Below are 20,110 nucleotides of genomic sequence, written 5' to 3' on the forward strand. Positions count from 1 at the left end.
AAGATTGCTTTTTTATAGTTATTGAGGAGAAGTTTGTATTTAGCGCGGAGAATGGGGCAGTAATTTCGTCTCCAATGGCGTTCCGAGCGCCTGAGATCAAGTTTAAGATCTTTGAGCTCCCTGGTAAACCATTTGTGAGCGTCGTGGGGACGAACGGATTTAACCTTTTTAAACGGGGCTGCCTGATCACAGGAGGAAGAGAGCCAGGTGGTGATGCTATCTGACTGTGAATCTAAAGAGAGACCAGTAAGATCAGGCACTGAGGAGGCCAGGGAAGACGAAAGAAGGGTGATGTCCGTTTGGTTCCAACTGCGAGCTAGTAGGTTTTTAGGTAGGGGGGGTTGAACGGAGGAAGCAGAGGAAATATGAAAAGAGATAATGAAATGATCAGACCAGATGCACGGAAATATAGAAGGGGGAGAGACATCATGGCGCAGTGACCATATTTGGTCAAGAGTGTGACCCTTGACATGGGTAGGGGCTAGGATGTGAGACGTAAAATTCTGGCATTGGAGAGTGGCAGAGAAATCTTTGGAAGAAGAGTTTTCCCTTGGGTCTTCAGGCCAATAGTTAAAGTCGCCGAGTAGGATGACCGATGAATTGTTGACCGCCAGAGTGGCCAGAAGGTCCTGCAAGATGGGTACAAATAGAGGCATGGGTTGGGGGGGACGATACATAAGGACAATAGTAAGAGGATCAGGGAGATTAAGGGATCGGGCCACTAGGTAGTCCACATTGGGTATGGGAGGGTGATCAAGGAGTTGGAATTTTAAGGCGGAACGAATAATCATCGCCACACCGCCCCCAGCCTTTCCGACTGGGCGATCCGCTCGGAGGGCATATAAGTATCGGGGAGGATGGCCAGGAGATCCGGGAGAGAGTCGGTTGAGAACCAAGTTTCAGTGAGGAATAAGTAATCTGGAGAATCCGTGCTCAAGAGATTAAAAAGTTCCAGCTGGTGCCTAACTGCCGAGCGAGTGTTAAGCACATAAGCTCCAGCTGTGGGAGGGGTAGGTGAGGGGCAAGATACTAGAGAAGGAACGGGGGAAGAGGAAGTGGGGCAGTGAGTGGGGGGAGGTGAACAAGGAAAATGGGGGGCGAGAATACCGAAGGTGTCAAGACGTTGCACCAGGGAAGGGGAAAGTGAGCAAGGGGACAGGAGTGCAAAGAGTTGAACTGATGAATAGACCAGAGGACGGGCAGGGTCTGTGGCCCCTGGTCCCGGCCGGTCGCGGACGGGCGCGGACGGGCTTGCCTTAGGCGCGCCCGCTGCGCGAACGTGGGAAACACATGTTTCATAGTGACGATCAGGGCGTGGCCTCGAGCAGGTGGGCATGGCCAGAGGGGAGGCTCGCTGATGGCGGCGAGTGAGGGAAGCCTGACCCGCGGCAGCGATCACCTCGGCTGCGCGGGGGGCGAGAAGAGAGCAAGAGTCCCTAAGGGAGGTGAGTGAGGAGAGGTATTTAAAAGCGATCAAATAAACGCAAAAGTTAAAAGAACGGGACTTGGATTGAACTATGCTCCAAAGGGGTCTCAGGAGAGTCTGGTAAAAATCCGAGCTCGTAGTCAGCTCCGGATTAAGTAAGGAAGTGGGCGTGGCCTCGAGCAGGTGGGCGTGGCCAGAGGGGAGGCTCGCTGATGGCGGCGAGTGAGGGAAGCCTGACCCGCGGCAGCGATCACCTCGGCTGCGCGGGGGCGAGAAGAGAGCAAGAGTCCCTAAGGGAGGTGAGTGAGGAGAGGTATTTAAAAGCGATCAAATAAACGCAAAAGTTAAAAGAACGGGACTTGGATTGAACTATGCTCCAAAAGGGTCTCAGGAGAGTCTGGTAAAAATCCGAGCTCGTAGTCCGCTCCGGATTAAGTAAGGAAGTGGGCGTGGCCTCGAGCAGGTGAGCGTGGCCAGAGGGGAGGCTCGCTGATGGTGGCGAGTGAGGGAAGCCTGACCCGCGGCAGCGATCACCTCGGCTGCGCGGGGGGCGAGAAGAGAGCAAGAGTCCCTAAGGGAGGTGAGTGAGGAGAGGTATTTAAAAGCGATCAAATAAACGCAAAAGTTAAAAGAACGGGACTTGGATTGAACTATGCTCCAAAGGGGTGTTTATGAAAGAACAGCAGCGGACCTAAGATCGCCGCACCTAAACTCCAGTTCCAAAAAAATCAGTTTTTCCAAGTATCTTTTTTTCTGTGCTGCCAAACCCCGACACCAGCTGCTGTTTGGCGTCGCTGTGTTCTCCAGATCAATCAAATAGTTTTTTACGTTGTTGGGGGCGCACCAAAAATAGAAGTCCAAAGTAAAATAAGTATGAAAATGTCCTTTATTTATTTTTGTCCATTAAAATACATATTATCAATACGAAATATCACGAGTTCAGCCAACGCGTTTCACTCCTTACCAAGGAGTTTCTTCAGGGCACTGAGGTTCTTTTTTGGAATGTTGTATTGCAGGAGTTTCCACTGTTGGTACGTTAATTTTTTCTGTTGATCATATAGGTCTTTGGTTCTTTGATCACCCAGACATAATCCTTAATGAGCTGTGGTTCCGAGCTTGGAACCAGCCATGCCGAACCTCTGAAGACGAAGAACGCTACAACAGTATCACAAGGAATCCTGATCCAAAACGACAGTGGACCACTCGTTGTGATTCAAGAACAGGAGAAAACAAGACCATAGATAAGGGACAACAGGAACCACAGCTCATTAAGGATTATGTCTGGGTGATCAAAGAACCAAAGACCTATATGATCAACAGAAAAAATTAACGTACCAACAGTGGAAACTCCTGCAATACAACATTCCAAAAAAGAACCTCAGTGCCCTGAAGAAACTCCTTGGTAAGGAGTGAAACGCGTTGGCTGAACTCGTGATATTTCGTATTGATAATATGTATTTTAATGGACAAAAATAAATAAAGGACATTTTCATACTTATTATACTTTGGACTTCTATTTTTGGTGCGCCCCCAACAACGTAAAAAACTATGCTCCAAAGGGGTCTCAGGAGAGTCTGATAAAAATCCGAGCTCGTAGTCAGCTCCGGATTAAGTAAGGAAGTGGGCGTGGCCTCGAGGAGGTGGCCACGCCCTCCCACCGGCGCAACGAACCCCAGCCAGGCGGCCACTAACCTCACAAAGTGGATCAGCAACTGCGCAGACGACCTCGCCCCTCTGAAGACCCCGCCTAGCAGACCCGGCAGCAAGAAAGCCCCATGGTTCACCGACGAACTGAAGAGCTCCAAGAGGAACTGCCGAGCCCTCGAGAAAGCCTGGCGCAGAGACCCAACTCCGGACAACATGACTGCCCTCAAGCTCGCCACCCGAAAACACCACCAACTGATCCACGCCACCAAGAAAACTGCATTCAAGGAACGACTGGACAACAACGCACACAACAGCAAGGAACTCTTCAACATCGTTAAAGAGCTCTCCAACCCCAACGCCGGAAACAACGACATCACCCCTTCACAAGACCTCTGCAACTCCCTGGCCTCCTACTTCTACAACAAGATCGCGGACATACACAACAGCTTCAGCGCTCAACCGACTCACTCCACGACCGAACCACCGCCCCCCACCACCAACCTCCGCGCCTGGACCCCGATCAGCACCGAAGACACCATCCGCACGATGAACTCCATCCACTCCGGATCTCCGACCGACCCCTGCCCTCACCACGTCTTCAACAAGTCCGACGCTGTCATCGCACCCCACCTGCGGGACATCATCAACACCTCCTTCGACACCGCTACCTTCCCGGAGAGCTGGAAGCACGCCGAACTCAGCGCTCTACTGAAGAAACCATCAGCCGACCCCACCGACCTCAAGAACTACCGCCCCATCTCGCTGCTCCCATTTCCTGCAAAAGTCATCGAGAAGACCGTCAACAAGCAGCTGGCCACCTTCCTCGAGACGAACGGATCCCTCGACCTCTCGCAGTCTGGATTCCGGGCCACCCACAGCACCGAGACTGCCCTGATCGCAGCCACCGATGACATCCGAGCCCTGCTCGACAACGGAGAAACAGCGGCCCTCATCCTCCTAGACCTCTCCGCGGCTTTCGACACTGTCTGCCACCGCACCCTAGTGCAGCGCCTCAGCAACGTCGGAATCCAGGAGAAGGCACAGGAATGGATCAACTCCTTCCTCGCCGGAAGGACACAGAGAGTCCGCCTCCCCCCGTTCAGGTCAGAAGCCACCAAAGTCATCTGCGGCATTCCTCAAGGCTACTCGCTCAGCCCAACCCTCTTCAACGTCTACATGAGCCCCCTCGCAGCCATCGCACGCCAACACAACCTCAACATCATCTCCTACGCCGACACCCAGCTGATCCTCTCCCTCACCAACGACCCCACCGCCGCCAGAGCCAACCTACACGAAGGGATGACAGACGTAGCCAAGTGGATGATGAACAGTCGCCTGAAACTGAACTCTGACAAGACGGAAGTCCTCATCCTGGGATCTTCACCCTCCGCCTGGGACGACTCCTGGTGGCCCCCCGCCCTGGGCAGCGCACCCAAACCCAACAGACCACGCATGCAACCTGGGCTTCATCCTGGACTCCTCCCTCTCCATTACCAGACAAATCAACGCCGTCTCCTCGTCATGCTTCAACATCCTGCGCATGCTACGTAAGATCTTCCGGTGGATCCCCACCGAGACCAGGAAGACGGTCACCCAGGCCCTCGTCACCAGCCGTCTGGACTACGGCAACTCCCTCTACGACGGTACCACCGCCAAACTCCAGAAGAGACTCCAGCGGATCCAGAACGCCTCAGCACGATTCATCCTGGACATCCCCCGTCGCAGCCACATCTCCGGACACCTGAGAGACCTGCACTGGCTCCCCGTCAACAAGAGAATCACCTTCCGTCTCCTCACCCACGCACACAAAGCCCTACACAACCAAGGCCCCGGATACCTCAACAGCCGCCTCAACTTCTACGCTCCCACATGCCAGCTTCGATCGACCGGCCACGCCCTCGCCACTGTCCCCCGCGTCCGAAGAGCCACCAGAGGGGGAAGGTCCTTCTCCTACCTGGCCGCCAAGACTTGGAACTCCCTCCCGACCCACCTCCGCCTGACCCAGGACCACCTCGCCTTCAGGAAGCAGCTCAAGACCTGGCTGTTCGAGCAGTAGCGGACCCCCCCCCTCTCCCCTAGCGCCTTGAGACCCTCCGGGTGAGTAGTGCGCTATATAAATGCTGTGATTGATTGATTGATTGATTGATTACCAGGCGCATCACTTAAATAAGTGCACCATATACTAGTCTAACCTCCTGCTCATTTGTTCAAACAAAAGAAGATAAGCTAAACAGGGCGTTCAAGTATTAACATGTAGCCAGTATTTGAACTGCTATCACAGACTATATTTGACACACTACCCAACCACTACTATTTGTAATATTAACAGTTAGTGAGCATAAGCTATCACAGTTGCACATGGAAAGATCCAGTTTTCAGCTGTGGCTTTCCTGGGTGTTAGCCAGTGTATTGCAATATGCCTTGAAGTGCTATAAGACTTATTAGAACACTCTGCCAAAAGAGCGCAGAATATTCTAACAAATAAAACCAAGGCCTCGCGGAGCCTGCGGGGGTTTAAATCCCCTCAGGCTCCGAGAGGTCTCAATTGCTACAGTGGAATGTTGCTCTGCGGCTTTTACCGGCCCGTAGAAGCACGGAGCACCCTATTGTATTCAATGGAGTGCTCCACAGTCCAATGTTCTAATCCGTGATAGTACGTGACCTTTTGATCATTGCAATTATAGGAACCCTGTGCCTTACTTGTATCCAGTTGATTGCATTACTGGGGTCACATACATTCTGTGTAGTAGGTTAAAATGCAGAAGGCAGACCCTATCATTGGTAGACGCTTCACGCATAGGTGCACTCTGCCTACGTGTGTTTGTGAACTATGTCCTCCAGTCTATGTTCATCTAACCTTCAGTTTCTGTTTGGTTGTATCTTCGCTGATAGTTGTATAAACATGTGGAACACAGTTGTGGGTGTTCCTGATTTGCTCCCACTAATAGGCCGAGCATTCTAGACTAGTGGGGTGGTCTCACTGTACCCCTCCCCCCCGAGCTGCGGTGCTGCCCCACTCACAGCATGAAAGTGAAGGAAGGGACCTCTGGCCAAATGCGTATTGCACACACTAATGAATTCAAGGATTCCAGTACCAAAAATAACATGTGAATTTCAATTCAGTATCTAGTTGTGCGAAAGCAGGAAGCTGCCATCAGGGCATCACTCGCTCTAGATCCGAGTAAATTTTATTGGAAGTATGCCGACGAATGATCCCAGAGGACCCTCCGTAAATCTTGCACTTGTCTGAGATACTGCGCATGTTCCCTATGCACCAGAGCAAAATCAACTCTGGTGTATGTGTGCTGTGTGGAAGCAGTTAGTGGGCTTCCTTTCCAGAGGTTGTGTGCCCTCTAACCATCAGTTATGTCTAAACCTCTGTGACATGCAGTAGTTAGTGAGCAGGTCAACCTTGATTTGTAGGCGGGATTCTAAGGCAATCTGTGTAGAGCGGTATCTAAGACACAGTCGATGCCACCCATCCTCGATTTTGCAACACTCTGATATAGGGACACAACCTCACCCAAGGGGGCATAGAAGGCCAGAACGTCTGCATTCAGAGCATATATGCCCTCCAGTGTTAGTCCTCCAATTTATATGGCCATATAGTACTAAGAAGGCACCCTCTGCATCTATGTGAACTTTGTCCACTGCTAGTAGCGCTCTGGGGCAGCCCATAAACCCACTCCCCCTGCATGAGTACTGGACCGACTGTGGTAAAACCGACCCCACTTGTATTCAACCTTCAACGCTGCCTCAGATATCAGGTACGTCTCCTGCATACACACTACCTCGTTTTTTGTCTCTGCAGGAACGCACACACTCTAGCTCTTTTAACACATTTATTTAGCCCCCTGACGTTCCCTGGCAGCAGGGCGATGGTGTCATGTATTTTCCTTGTAGAAACTTTAAGTGCGAATTGGGTCAACAGTCCGTGTATTGTAAGCCACAATAACATGCAACATATAACAACCAATTTCATACCAAACGGGTGTTTCCAGAAGGTGTTCCGATCATGCATCCATAGCTTACCAAAGACCTTGATAGAATCATATGGCTGAGGGTTACCATTATGGGAAGCTAAGCAGGTACAACCAACGTACACCGGTAATATGCAAAGACAAGCATCTGCAATGTAAAAGGGGCTTGCATTTGCTAGAGTTTGAGCTAATGGCATTGTAAATGACAATGCCTTCTATTTATGTTTTGAAAACCTGCAAGCGGTGCGTAAACACCCACTTTGTACTTCTAATCACTGCTTACACACAGCAAGGCTGGCAGTAACTGCGCCTCGATTATGGTGCTAACCCCAGCATTGAAAAAATATATAAACTAGGCCCAAAATGATCAGTCTTAACTTGGAGGGGCAATTTTATCCCCAACTCATTGATAGTGCATAGTGTCCAATAAAGAGCCTCTGCCCAATCAACTGGAGATGCTCCTGCCTCAGATGAGGAGTTGAAAATGTTGCAAGCAGTAGGGAAGAGAATGGCTTTCAGGGTGACCACTCACTGCAGGATTGCCAAATTCAATGGGTCTCCTCTCTAGACGCAATCGGTACCTTTGGAAGGCTTTGTAGAAGCATCTAAAGTACCTCCCTGGGCTCACCAGAAAAGGGGAGAAGAACTAGCTGCTATGGGTAAGACAGTAGCACCAACATCAGGTGCACCCTAGATGCAGCGGACTCAGCAGCCAGGGGCATTGATACCAGTCTGTGTGCCAGCAGGTCTAGCTTCGAGTGTCGGAGTTTAGGAAGGAGGTGCAACAGCACCGTCTGAAGGTACCCTTCGATGGGGACATCTTTCTGGTCCACAGGATGACCAGATGTGTGAGAAAATGAAAAAAGACAAAGACATTTCCAAGTCGATTATCCCTTTATCCTGAATTTCAGTGACCTTCCATCGGGGGTGCCCACGAAGGCAATGGCAGACAAAGGTAGGGGTGGCCCCCCCAGAGCTAAGGATAGTCCAATACCGGTCACAATGGGAAAACATCACTTCTGACCAGTAGACCCTCTCTGTTGTATGGAAGGGCGACAGTCTCGAAAGTCAACACCACCTCTCAACATTCCACCCTTGTGTCACGTGCTGAGTTCAGCCTAGCTCCTGGAGGAGGAGGTAAAGGCACTCTTAGATGGAATGAAGGGGGGACATAAAACACCAATCGGGGGAGAGGGTCTGTTCTATCTACTTCCTTCTCTCCAAAAAGGACGGCATGCTCCGGCCAAACCTATCCTTCTGACCATTGAACAGGCACAGGGCAAGACGTCCTCCCCTTGCTACGACAAGGCGATTTCATGGCTGCATTGGATCTGAAAGACGCCTACTTTTACACCCCCACACATCCAGTGAACCATTGGAATCTTAGCTTCATGGTAAGTGGGTAACACTACCAGTTCAAGATTCTCCCCTTTGGGGTTACCACAGCACCAGGTGTATTTACCGAGTGCCTGGCAGTCGTGCCAGCCCATCTGAGCAGACATGCCATTCACATGTTTCCATACCTAGCTGACTGGCCGATAAAGAGTAGCACAGAGCCCAATGCCTAGGACATACTCCAGCTGCAGGGTCTCTACGGTACAAACAAGGCTTCACCATCAATGTGACAGTTGCATCTGCAGCACATTCAACCCCTCATAGCATCAGTCCTAAATGCAGAGACTGCTAAGGCATCCCTGCAGTTTCTGCTTCTAGTTCAGACACACCATCGCATTACTGTATGAACCGTGATGAGGAAATTATTGGGCATGATGGCTGCTTGCATGACAATCATCCTGCACACCAGGTTGCACAAGAGATGAGTACAAGAGAGTCTATCACAGCACTGGCCCCAGTGGAAGGTCATTGGAAGGGGTCTGGAGTTGGTAATGAAAAGGCCCAGCAGTCTCTCCAGTGATGGAACAGCAACAATCCATTAAGCATCAGGCCCAATCTAGACCCTTTTCCACATGTGACCCTTACCACAGCTGTCTTTCTCATGGGGTGCCCACCTTCATCACATGACAATCCCAGGTACATGGGATCCACAGGACCTAGGTCACCACATCAGCTATTTGGAACTGATCACTATCAAACTCCAGCCCTCGGAGCATTTCTCCAAATTCGCTGGGGCACACCTCCACTCCTAAAGACAGATAACATAAGTCATCTTCTACATTCAGAAGCAGGGAGGAGTGATGCACGCCCCCAGATTTCAAGTTGGCACAGGAGATTTGGCATTGGGCAGCCTGCCACAACATTCAACTCTTGGCAGACCATCTTCCAGTAGTGGACAACAACATTGAAGATTTGCCCCGCAGGACACCTCAGTGGGTTCACAAATGGGAACTCCACCCACAATTCTTTTAAAAAGTACTTTCACTGTTGGGGGACTCCAACAATAGATCTGTTCTCCACTTGCGCAAACGCAAAATGCCAAAACGTCTCCGCCAGATACCCACACCCACAATCCATGGGCAATGCGCTATGGATTAATGGGTCATGGATATCTGCTTATGCTTTTATCCCTCTTCCCCTCATCCCATATGTTGTCATAAAGTGCAAGAGGTGTCTGTGACCCTAATCCTTGTTCCCCAACATGGGTACAATCTGGGTTCTCCGTGCTTTTAGAGACTTCAGTCAGCTTGGAGGAGAAGCTCCCGGGACTGCCAGACCTTCTCACTCAGCATCAGACATCCTGATCCCAAATAACTCAACATAGCAATTTGGCACTTGAGTACTTGGATGTTTGATGGATACTTCTAATCCCTGATTCCTTACCTTGTGAATATTCCCCAGGTGACAGGCTGGATTCAGAAACTGCATGCTGCTAGGTGTTTTTTTTCTCCGGCCCCACACCAGCATTTTTCTGCTCTGGAAGTGAGAAGCAGAACCACATATAAACGCCACCCATGCACTCTTAAATCAGTACCTTTCTTTCCGCACCTTCAGAAGCAGATCCAGAGCAATTCCTTAGTCTTATGGCAAGTTTTTATTTCCAAATTTTTACAGTGTGCAAGGTATGTCGCCTCCCACAACAGAGTTTAAGCCTTGTAGGGACTGTTGCAAACTGATGGCTGTGACTGACTGATCCCCACAATGTATGCGTGTGGTGCCTGGGATCGGAACATGCCCCCAGGACCTGTGACTATGGCACCCAGATGAACCTGAAGGTCATGTTGCAGATATTCAGCTTTTTACCAGCTCCTTCTGGTGAGCCTTTGGGCCTCGAGTATCTGCAAGAGCCTCCAGTAGGACTTCTGCTGACAGACCCTCCCTCGGCACGATCTATTCTTCAAACCTGCTTCTGGTGTTGCAGGCCCTGTGCCAGTTCCTTTCACATTGATGCTCCGGTGCTGGAGAAGGCTGCACAACCAATGCTGCTCTCTAACAAGTGTTTATCAGGGGTGTTCACCTGGCTAAGGCTGAACCAATTGAAGTGCAATCCTGAGAAATCCGAGATAATCTTCTTTGGTTCTTCATCCTGCGACGTATGGCGTCAATGGTGGCCTGCTGACGTGTCACCCCCTGCAACATTTGTAAATATAGTTAGGAATCTGGGGGTCAAGCTGGATGACTATCCATGAAAGCTCACATTTCTGCCCTCCTGCTGCTGAGCCAAGCTCGAGCTGGGGAAGGCAGAGCAATAGACATCCTGTCACAGGGAGGTGTGACCACCTCCCAGACAGGATTTAGTGTATTAGGACCGGGTGGCTGCATTTGCCAGTGCCCTTGGGAGGGTCCCCTGAATCGTCCCAACCCTTTCGTAAGTGTACTTAAGGACTTACCTGTGGGTGGGTCCCTAGATTTGTTGTGGGACAAGATTCAGATCAGACCCAACTTCTACTTCTACCGTCTGGGCACTGTGGACTTCGTTTGGGCTCGACTTCGTCTCCCTTCCAGTCTGCTGCGTCGTCTGTGCACCATACAGGAACCTTCCAAGGCCTGTGGGCATCAAAGACACCTGAAGAAATCTCCCTTGGAGTGAGGGAGTCACTAAGTTGACCGGTCAGCTGATCCTGAGCTCCTCCAGACTCCGTAAGGTTCTGCAACGCAGGTGGTGGTTTTCCACTGCTCCCGAGGCCTGCCCTCTCACCAAGTTTGAACCCAGTATCCCTCGTGGGGGTTGAAATAACGGGCCCCAAGTAGCCCCAACTTCGAGCACCTCCAGTGACCAGAATCTTCAGTTACACCGCATTGTGTGCAAAGTTGCCTGCATCTTTTGGTGAGCTGCTGGAGGTTCATTCGCGACTCCAGTGCCCCCGGCCTGTGGGTCCATTTGAGGGTCACCGTTGTTTCTTTTGGGCTCCCCTGATAGCTGGGGCCTGCCCTGACTCCCCTGCTTTCGGTGAGTCTCCTGGACCTTGCTGTTCCCGACTTTGCCCCTGCTTTGATTTCTGAGTTGGTTGCATTTGACAAGGCTTGTTGGTGCTCCCGCTGGACACCTTCCCCTCAGTACTAGACGTCTGACGTGGGACAGCTTATGCACAGCTCCTGGTCATCCTCAGCGTCTCCTGGTTCTCACAGCTGCAGAGTCCAGGTCATCATTATCCCACCTGAAAACACCCGACATCAGAGGGCATTCGTCTTCCAACTCTCCTGTTCACCCCTGAGTGACGTAGACCCTGTCACCTCTGTTTGCAGGAACCTCTCATCTAGAATCCACCGTCAGATTTCCCCTGGACACTTTTCTCCTCCTTCAGCAGCGGCAGTTTCCTGAAGTCCTCCATTGGCTTCGACGGTGGTTTCTGACAGCACTTCACACGTATGCATCAGGCTTCCCTGGTGTAGGTAACGTGGGTACTAGTGTATCCACGGGTTGGGTGGCTCTCCAGCCTTCTGTCTTCCACTGGGTTTCTTCAGGGTCCACTGGAAAGAGTCCTTAATCTTTAAAAATCCAACCGTTGTACGGAGCACACAGTCGTGGTCCCACACGGAACACGCTCTCTGTGGGGTCCCTATCTACTCACTTTGGGTCCCCAGCATTTCTACACTGTCTTGACCCGAGTCATGGTTCTTATACCACTTTTCTAGTATTTGGTTTGGTCCCCCCCGTGGTCCACTATGTATTTCATCCTATTTACAGTATTTCTATGCAAAGTATTGAATGCATTGTGCTCATCTCCGTGTTGGAGCTATCTAAACTTGTTCGAGAGCATTCTATAATAAATAAATATTTTTATAAATAACTTCTGTGGCTCTTTTTTACTTAATCTATACTGTAAGATTGCATTCTGGGAAAGCAAGCTGCTTTACACTCCTTCTGGACTAAGCCTGAATGCTGCTCACCACAGCTACCACTTATAGAGCTTCTAAGGTTGTCTAAGACCTTTTAAATCAACATAAGGGTTGTCTGGACTGGTGCAGGGTGACCACTTACATTAGTGGACGTCATATACCAGGCCACTTCTCACATAGGTGTGCAGCGGTTGGGATTCAAGCCTGAATTGTTTAACCAGATAAATTTTTGTGTTGATTAATTGAAAAACCATAACTAATACTAGGCACATATAGTACAAGCTTAAAATAGTAAGTTCTACTGAACTCTTTCTCCAACCTCAGAGAGTTTAGTTGCCACTAGGTTAGGTAGGTGCTACACTAAATCTCACTTAGTATGTCTTCCAAAGGAGATGCCAGTGACTCTCTGACAGCTAGATACAGTGAATTTCTGTTCCAATAACTGAAAGCAGTGTGTGCCTCTAGAAAGTTGAAGACAGGGAAAGGTGACAACACCCAACACTTCCTAGTGGCATTACTGTTAGATGACCTCCAGAAAACTAGTGGGTCAGATGGACAGGAGAAAATGGGTGGGCATGGGAATTAAGATAGGCCTGGAGGGGAGCCCCTCTTTTACCTTGAATCAAATCCTCCTACCTGGAAAACTCAGATCTCCGTGAGGAGACCACAGGTGGCCCAGAGGGTGCCCCCTTTGTTTCTCCTGGGGGAGTGCAGATTAGACCAAGTATGTCTAGATCTTCGTCAGAAGAATCCAATGCCTCAGGACAGCCTTTAGGGACCTCCATATCTAGGAAGAGGGAGAACTCTTTGGGTAAGGAATACCAACTTCTTGAACTTGAGAAAGCTAGCCTTAGGCTCAGGCAAGAGCAGTTGGCCCTTAATAAAGAGTCCCTAGAAGTCGAGAGGGCTAGGAAGAAATTGGAACTAGAGTAAATTGAGTGGCAGCAACAGTGCCCCTAGAGTTAGAGAAATTTCCCATGACCATAGGAACCTGAGCAAGATAGTCCCTCCCTAACATGTTGGGGATGATATCCACAAATGGATAACTGCTTTAGAAAGGGCATGTAAAGTTCAGAAGGCCCCCCCAAGAGCAGTGGGTAGCTAACTTGAGCCTCTCCTTTGTTGAAAAAGGTAGAGATAAGCACCTCACTGTTAGAGAAAAGGATGCTGATAATTACTCAGTTTTCAAAAGTGCTCTCATTGATGGGTTTGGCTTAGCCACTGAGTAATACAGAATTAAGTTCAGAGACACCCAGAAAGCACAGACCCAGGACTGGGTAGATTTTGTGGATTGCGCCATTAAGTCTCTGGAAGGTTGGTTGCATGGCAGCAACGTGTAAGATTACTTAGGATTGTACAATTTGATTATGAGGGACGAGATCCTTAATAATTGTCGGAGCCAGCTTTTGCACCAGTACCTGGTGGACTCTGATCTGACCTCTCCCCAAGAATTGGGAAAGAAGGCTGACAAATTTGTCCGAACCAGGCTGAAGCAGAAAAACTAGGGTAATGGTATTAATCAGAAGAAGAGGGATTCTTCAAAATCCCAGGATAAGGGTGGGGACAAGGGTAAAGATAAGAAAGAGTATTCCCAAGGACCCCAAAAAACCTGAATCTGAGGGGAGTCACGAACATCCAAGAAAGGCAAGAAGAACCCTTGGTGTTACTTTTGTAGAGTTAAACCCCATTTGACAAAGGATGCTGATTGTCCAAAAGCCAAGGAGACAACTCCTAATACCACTGCCCCTAAGGCAACTGCTCCCCCTAGCACAAGTGCAAGTGGTAGTACAGGAAACAAGGGATTAGAGGGGTTAACCATGGGTTCTGAGGTGGGTTCTGACTTAGTCAGGAATCAAGCTCAGGCTGTCTTGGTATGTGATGGTGGCATTAATCTTGCCACCTAACATGGGCAAGTACAGGCAGCAGCCTTTTATGAATGAAAAGAGGCCAGGGCCTACAGCACAGCTTTCCAAACTTCATGTTGGTGACACACTTTTTTGGAGATGCTTAATTTTGTGACACAGTAAGGCAGTGCAGCGAGCCCGAACCACCTAAGGGAGGCTCGGGTAGGCGGGGGGGGGGGGGAGGGTGGGGGAGGCGGGTATCCCCCCGAAGGAACATTTTGAAATAAAAGTGGGCAAATGGTCTCCCTCTGTCTGTCTCCCTCCCTCTGTCTCCATCCCTCTGTCTCCATCCCTCTGTCTCCATCCCTCGGTTGCCCTCCTCCATCTGTCTGTCTCCCTCTGTCTGTCTCCCTCTGTCTGTCTCCCTCTGTCTGTCGCCCTCTGTCTGTCGCCCTCTGTCTGTCGCCCTCTGTCCGTCTCCCTCTGTCTGTCGCCCTCTGTCTGTCGCCCTCTGTCTGTCGCCCTCTGTCTGTCGCCCTCTGTCTGTCTCCCTCTGTCTGTCTCCCTCTGTCTGTCTCCCTCTGTCTGTCTCCCTCTGTCTGTCTCCCTCTGTCTGTCGCCCTCTGTCTGTCGCCCTCTGTCTGTCGCCCTCTGTCCGTCGCCCTCTGTCCGTCGCCCTCTGTCCGTCGCCCTCTGTCTGTCGCCCTCTGTCTGTCGCCCTCTGTCTGTCGCCCTCTGTCTGTCGCCCTCTGTCTGTCTCCCTCTGTCTGTCGCCCTCTGTCTCCGTCCCTCTGTCTCCCTCTCTCTCTGTCTCCCTCTGTCTCCCTCCCCCTCTGTCTCCGTCCCTCTGTCTCCCTCTCTCTCTGTCTCCCTCTGTCTCCCTCTGTCTCCCTCCCTCTGTCTCCCTCTCCCTCCCTCTGTCACCCTCTGTCTCCCTCTCTCTCTCTCCCAGCCTCCCTCCCTCTGTCTCTGCCTGTCTTAGTCTCTGCCTCTATCTGTCTGTTCCTGTCTTCCTCCTTCTGTCTCCCTCTCCGTCTCTCTGCCTCTGTCTGTCTGTCTGTCTCCCTCCCTCTCTCTGTCTCTTTCTAGGTCTCCCTCCCTCTCTCTCCCTCTCTCTGTCTCCCTCTCTCTGTCTCCCTCTCTCTGTCTCCCTCTCTCTGTCTCCCTCCCTCTGTATCCCTCCCTCTTGCCTGTCTCCCTCTTGCCTGTCTCCCTCTTGCCTGTCTCCCTCTTGTCTCCCTCCCTCTTGCCTGTCTCCCTCTTGCCTGTCTCCCTCTTGCCTGTCTCCCTCTTGCCTGTCTCCCTCTTGCCTGTCTCCCTCTTGCCTGTCTCCCTCTTGCCTGTCTCCCTCTTGCCTGTCTCCCTCTTGCCTGTCTCCCTCTTGCCTGTCTCCCTCTTGTCTCCCTCCCTCTTGCCTGTCTCCCTCTTGTCTCCCTCCCTCTTGCCTGTCTCCCTCCCTCTGTCTCCCTCCCTCCCTCTTGCCTGTCTCCCTCCCTCCCTCTTGCCTGTCTCCCTCCCTCTGTCTCCCTCCCTCTTGCATGTCTCCCTCTTGCCTGTCTCGTGCCGGTCTCCCTCTTGCCTGTCTCCCTCCCTCTGTATCCCTCCCTCTTGCCTGTCTCCCTCTTGCCTGTCTCCCTCTTGCCTGTCTCCCTTTTGGCTGTCTCCCTTTTGGCTGTCTCCCTCATGCCTGTCTCCCCCTCCGTCTCCCTCTTGCCTGTCTCCCATTTGCCTGTCTCCCACTTGTCTGTCCCCCTCCCTCTGTCTCCTTCCCTCCCTCGTGCCTGTCTCCATCGTGCCTGTCTCCCTCTTGCCTGTCTCCCTCCCTCTGTCTCCCTCCCTCTTGCCTGTCTCCCTCCCTCTGTCTCCCTCCCTCCTGCATGTCTCCCTCTTGCATACCTCTTAATTAGCAGCAGTTATCTGCTAAGTGCCTGTGACACACCCACCATTTGCAGGCGACACAGTACTGTGTCGGGACACACAGTTTGGAAACCTCTGGCCTACAGGGACACAGGTGCCAGTGTCACCATGGTGACAGAGAATTAAGGACTCATGCAAAAATGTTGGGTATCACTGTAAGTGTGTTTGCTGTGACCAGGTCACAAGCCAAGCAGCGTTCCCCTAAACAGGCCTTAGATCCTTGAACAATGGACCAGGTGCCTTCTAATAAAAGGAGCAGGAGGGGTAAGGCAGTACCTTCCCTCCAGATTCAGAGTGAGGATCAGTCTCTTAAGGGAGATGATCTTAGCTTCTGTGAAGGTACTGCCTCAGATTAACTTGTGCCTGATCAGGTTGAATTCTTGGGGAGCAGGGAGCCCTTCCCAAGCAGATTTGAGTGTGGAACAGCAAACCTGCCCTTCTCTTTGACCCCTTAGGCAGCAAGCTGCTGCTGAGGCCTCAGGGAATATGTGTGGGTCCCTATGATCTATTGGGATGAAGGACTTCTTTACTCAGAGGGTAGAGACCCCAAGCCTGGTGCCACTAGGAGGTTGGTTATACCCCAGATGTTTAGAGGTTTCCTGCTTACCCTTGAACATGATATTCCTCTGGAAGGACACTTAGGGCAAAGCAAGACTTTGGACAGGCTTGTCCCTCATTTTCACTGGCAACATATGTCTGATGGCACTAAGGAGTTTTGTCGCTCCTGTGCCACTTGCCAAGCCAGTGATAAGTCAGGTGGCATCACAAAGGCCCCCTTAACTCCACTTCCAGTGGTTGGGGTTCCGTTTGAGAGGGCTGGAATTGAACCCATGAACCCTCCAACAGCATCTGGGCACAGTTATATGCTAGTGGTGGTGCCACTAGATACCCAGAAGCTATTCCCCTTAGGACCACTATAGCACCTGTGGTGTGCAAGGGCCCTCTTAGGATTTTTTTTCTGGGAGTGGGCAATGTGGAAAGAGTGTGGAGTGAATTACACATTACAAATTCACCACACCCTACCATCCTCAATGCAATGGGCTAATTGAAACATTCAACAAGACCCTAAAGGTATGATTATGGGCCTCCCAGAAAAGTTTACATAAAAATGGGATGTCCTACTACCCTGCCTTCTCTTTGCCTACAGAGGGGTCCCTCAGAAGGGAGTTAGCTACAGCCCTTTGGAACTTCTGTTTTGGCATCCAGGTAGGTGTCCCTTGTGTCTGGAGACGGAGGGATGGGCGTTACCTCTCAAACCTCCCAAACAGGTTACAGTGGACTATGTACTTGGTCTGTTCTCCCGCATGGCTGATTACATGAAGAAGGCAAGAAAGAATCTGGAGGCTAGCCAAGAACTTTAAAAAGCTTGGTATGACCAAAAGGCTGTCATAACTGTTTACCAGCCAGGTCAGAAGGTGTGGGTGTTTGAGCCTGTGGCCCCAGAAGCTCTCCAGGACAAATGAAGTAGACCCCACACAATATTTGAACAAAAGGGTGAGGGTGCCTACTTGGTTGATCTTGGTACTCCCAGAAGTGCCCATAGGGTACTTCATGTAAACAGGATAAAACCTTTTGTTGACAGGGCTAACATGGGTGTGCTCATGGCAACTGATGAGGGACAGAAAGAAGAGAGGGACCCTCTCCCTGATCTATTTCAGAACCCTGATGATGGATCAGGGGATTGGGTAGCCTTGGCAGGCAGCCTCACTTAACAGCAGCAGATTGCAGGAAGGTCCTCAATCAATACAGGTATAGGTTTTCTGTGACACCCAGTCAAACCACCTAGTGTACCCATGAAGTGGACCCATATGAGAGTCTACCTGTTAGGAATAAAATCTACAGCCAGCCTGACCATGTCAGAGATTGCAGGAATGTGGAGTGAGAAAGAGACTTCTCACGAAGAAGCGCGTTTCACACATGGAACAGTTTGTTCCTTTTAATTTTCTAAAACTAATTGTAATTCAAACAATCATTCCACTTTGTAGATGATGTAAACATTTATTTTCATCTTTCTGATAATCAATGCGTTCATCTTATCATGTTGTTTAATTCATTTCCCAATCTTCAAAATGACACCCAATGCATTTCGGGTAAAAAAAACAAGGACCCTTCCTTAGGGGTCTGTAAGGAAAACATACAGGACCAGGTTAGTCACCTACTCAATATCATAACTATAAGTGCAAGCATATGGAACAATCAATTCTCCACAATGTGAACCTGATACTAAATCATGACATGAACTGTGAATAGCGTAACCTTAACTGGTTAAACCCTCTTTGTCTAACTTAAATGCAGGGCTTTTTAACAGCATAGCAGAAACATAACCATAACGAGAGTTTGCTTGAAAAAGTTCGGGCATATATTGTAATTCAAATACATTATTGGATATTCAAAGTATTACCTATAAAAGTGCACCTTATTTAAGTTAAACCTTTGGAACACATTCCTACAGTCTCAAAACCTGCTCTAACACTCACTTGAAGATGCGGGACAGAGCGTCTCCGTGAACGCTTCGGGCGCCATAAGCAGGAGACTTCACTATCCTTTTAACCAATAGCGGGCAGCAATCTTTACGTGTGACGGCGGTCACATGGCGCGGATATGCCGACTTCAGTTTAACCAATAGTCTACCAAAACCTTAGCATGTGACATAGGTCACATGACATGAGTAAAGTGGCTTCAAAATACCATGTCAATGTATATGAATTCTACAACGCAATTAAGATGCACGATTCTCGAGGTGTTAAAACAACGCCCTGACATGGATCCCAACAAACAAAGACTACAAAAAGAGTTTTTTTGGATTAAAAAACTAAATACCCTACAACCTGTGGGGATGAACGACAGGATTGAATATACTTGTTTCTTATAAAACCATTTGATTACGGTCGGCACGGGGGCCGCATGAATGTTCTTCCCCCCAGGGTCCTTTTTTGCGAATCAGCTCATAAATCCGTTGATGTCATGCAGTATTACATGAATTACTGTGCTTTAATCAGGTTGTATAATGCAGATAATACACATCAGAGACTATCGTTTTTCCATTATGTTGAACGCCAAAGGTTAACATTTTACACACTTTCGTTTTTTCGGAATGTACTTGATGAAACTGTTCGCTTTGCATCCATTGAATTCATATACATTGACATGGTATTTTGAAGCCGCTTTACTCATGTCATGTGACCTATGTCACATGCTACGGTTTTGGTAGACTATTGGTTAAACTGAAGTCGGCATATCCGCGCCATGTTACCGCCGTCACACGTACAGATTCCTGCCCGCTATTGGTTAAAAGGATAGTGAAGTCGCCTGCTTATGGCGCCCGAAGCGTTCACGGAGACGCTCTGTCCCGCATCTTCAAGTGAGTGTTAGAGCAGGTTTTGAGACTGTAGGAATGTGTTCCAAAGGTTTAACTTAAATAAGGTGCACTTTTATAGGTAATACTTTGAATATCCAATAATGTATTTGAATTACGATATATGCCTGAACTTTTTCAAGCAAACTCTCGTTATGGTTATGTTTCTTCTATGCTGTTAGAAAGCCCTGCATTTAAGTTTGACAAAGAGGGTTTAACCAGTTAAGGTTACGCTATTCACAGTTCATGTCATGATTTAGTATCAGGTTCACATTGTGGAGAATTGATTGTTCCATATGCTTGCACTTATAGTTATGATATTGAGTAGGTGACTAACCTGGTCCTGTATGTTTTCCTTACAGACCCCTGAGGAAGGATCCTTGTTTTTTTGACCCGAAATGCATTGGGTGTTATTTTGAAGATTGGGAAATGAATTAAACAACATGATAAGATGAACGCATTGATTATCAGAAAGATGAAAATAAACGTTTACATCATCTACAAAGTGGAATGATTTTTTGAATTACAATTAGTTTTGGAAAATTAAAAGGAACAAACTGTTCCATGTGTGATTAAGCGCGCTTCTTCGTGAGAAGTCTCTTTCTCACTCCACATTCCTGTTGTTTCAAGGCACGGACTGACGACGTGCAACAGAAGCAGCGCTAACCAGAACGTATGACTACATTTTGAAGAATCACGTTAAAGG

Source organism: Lissotriton helveticus, chromosome 3_1 (assembly GCF_964261635.1).
Source record: "Lissotriton helveticus chromosome 3_1, aLisHel1.1, whole genome shotgun sequence".
Lineage (NCBI taxonomy): Eukaryota > Metazoa > Chordata > Amphibia > Caudata > Salamandridae > Lissotriton > Lissotriton helveticus.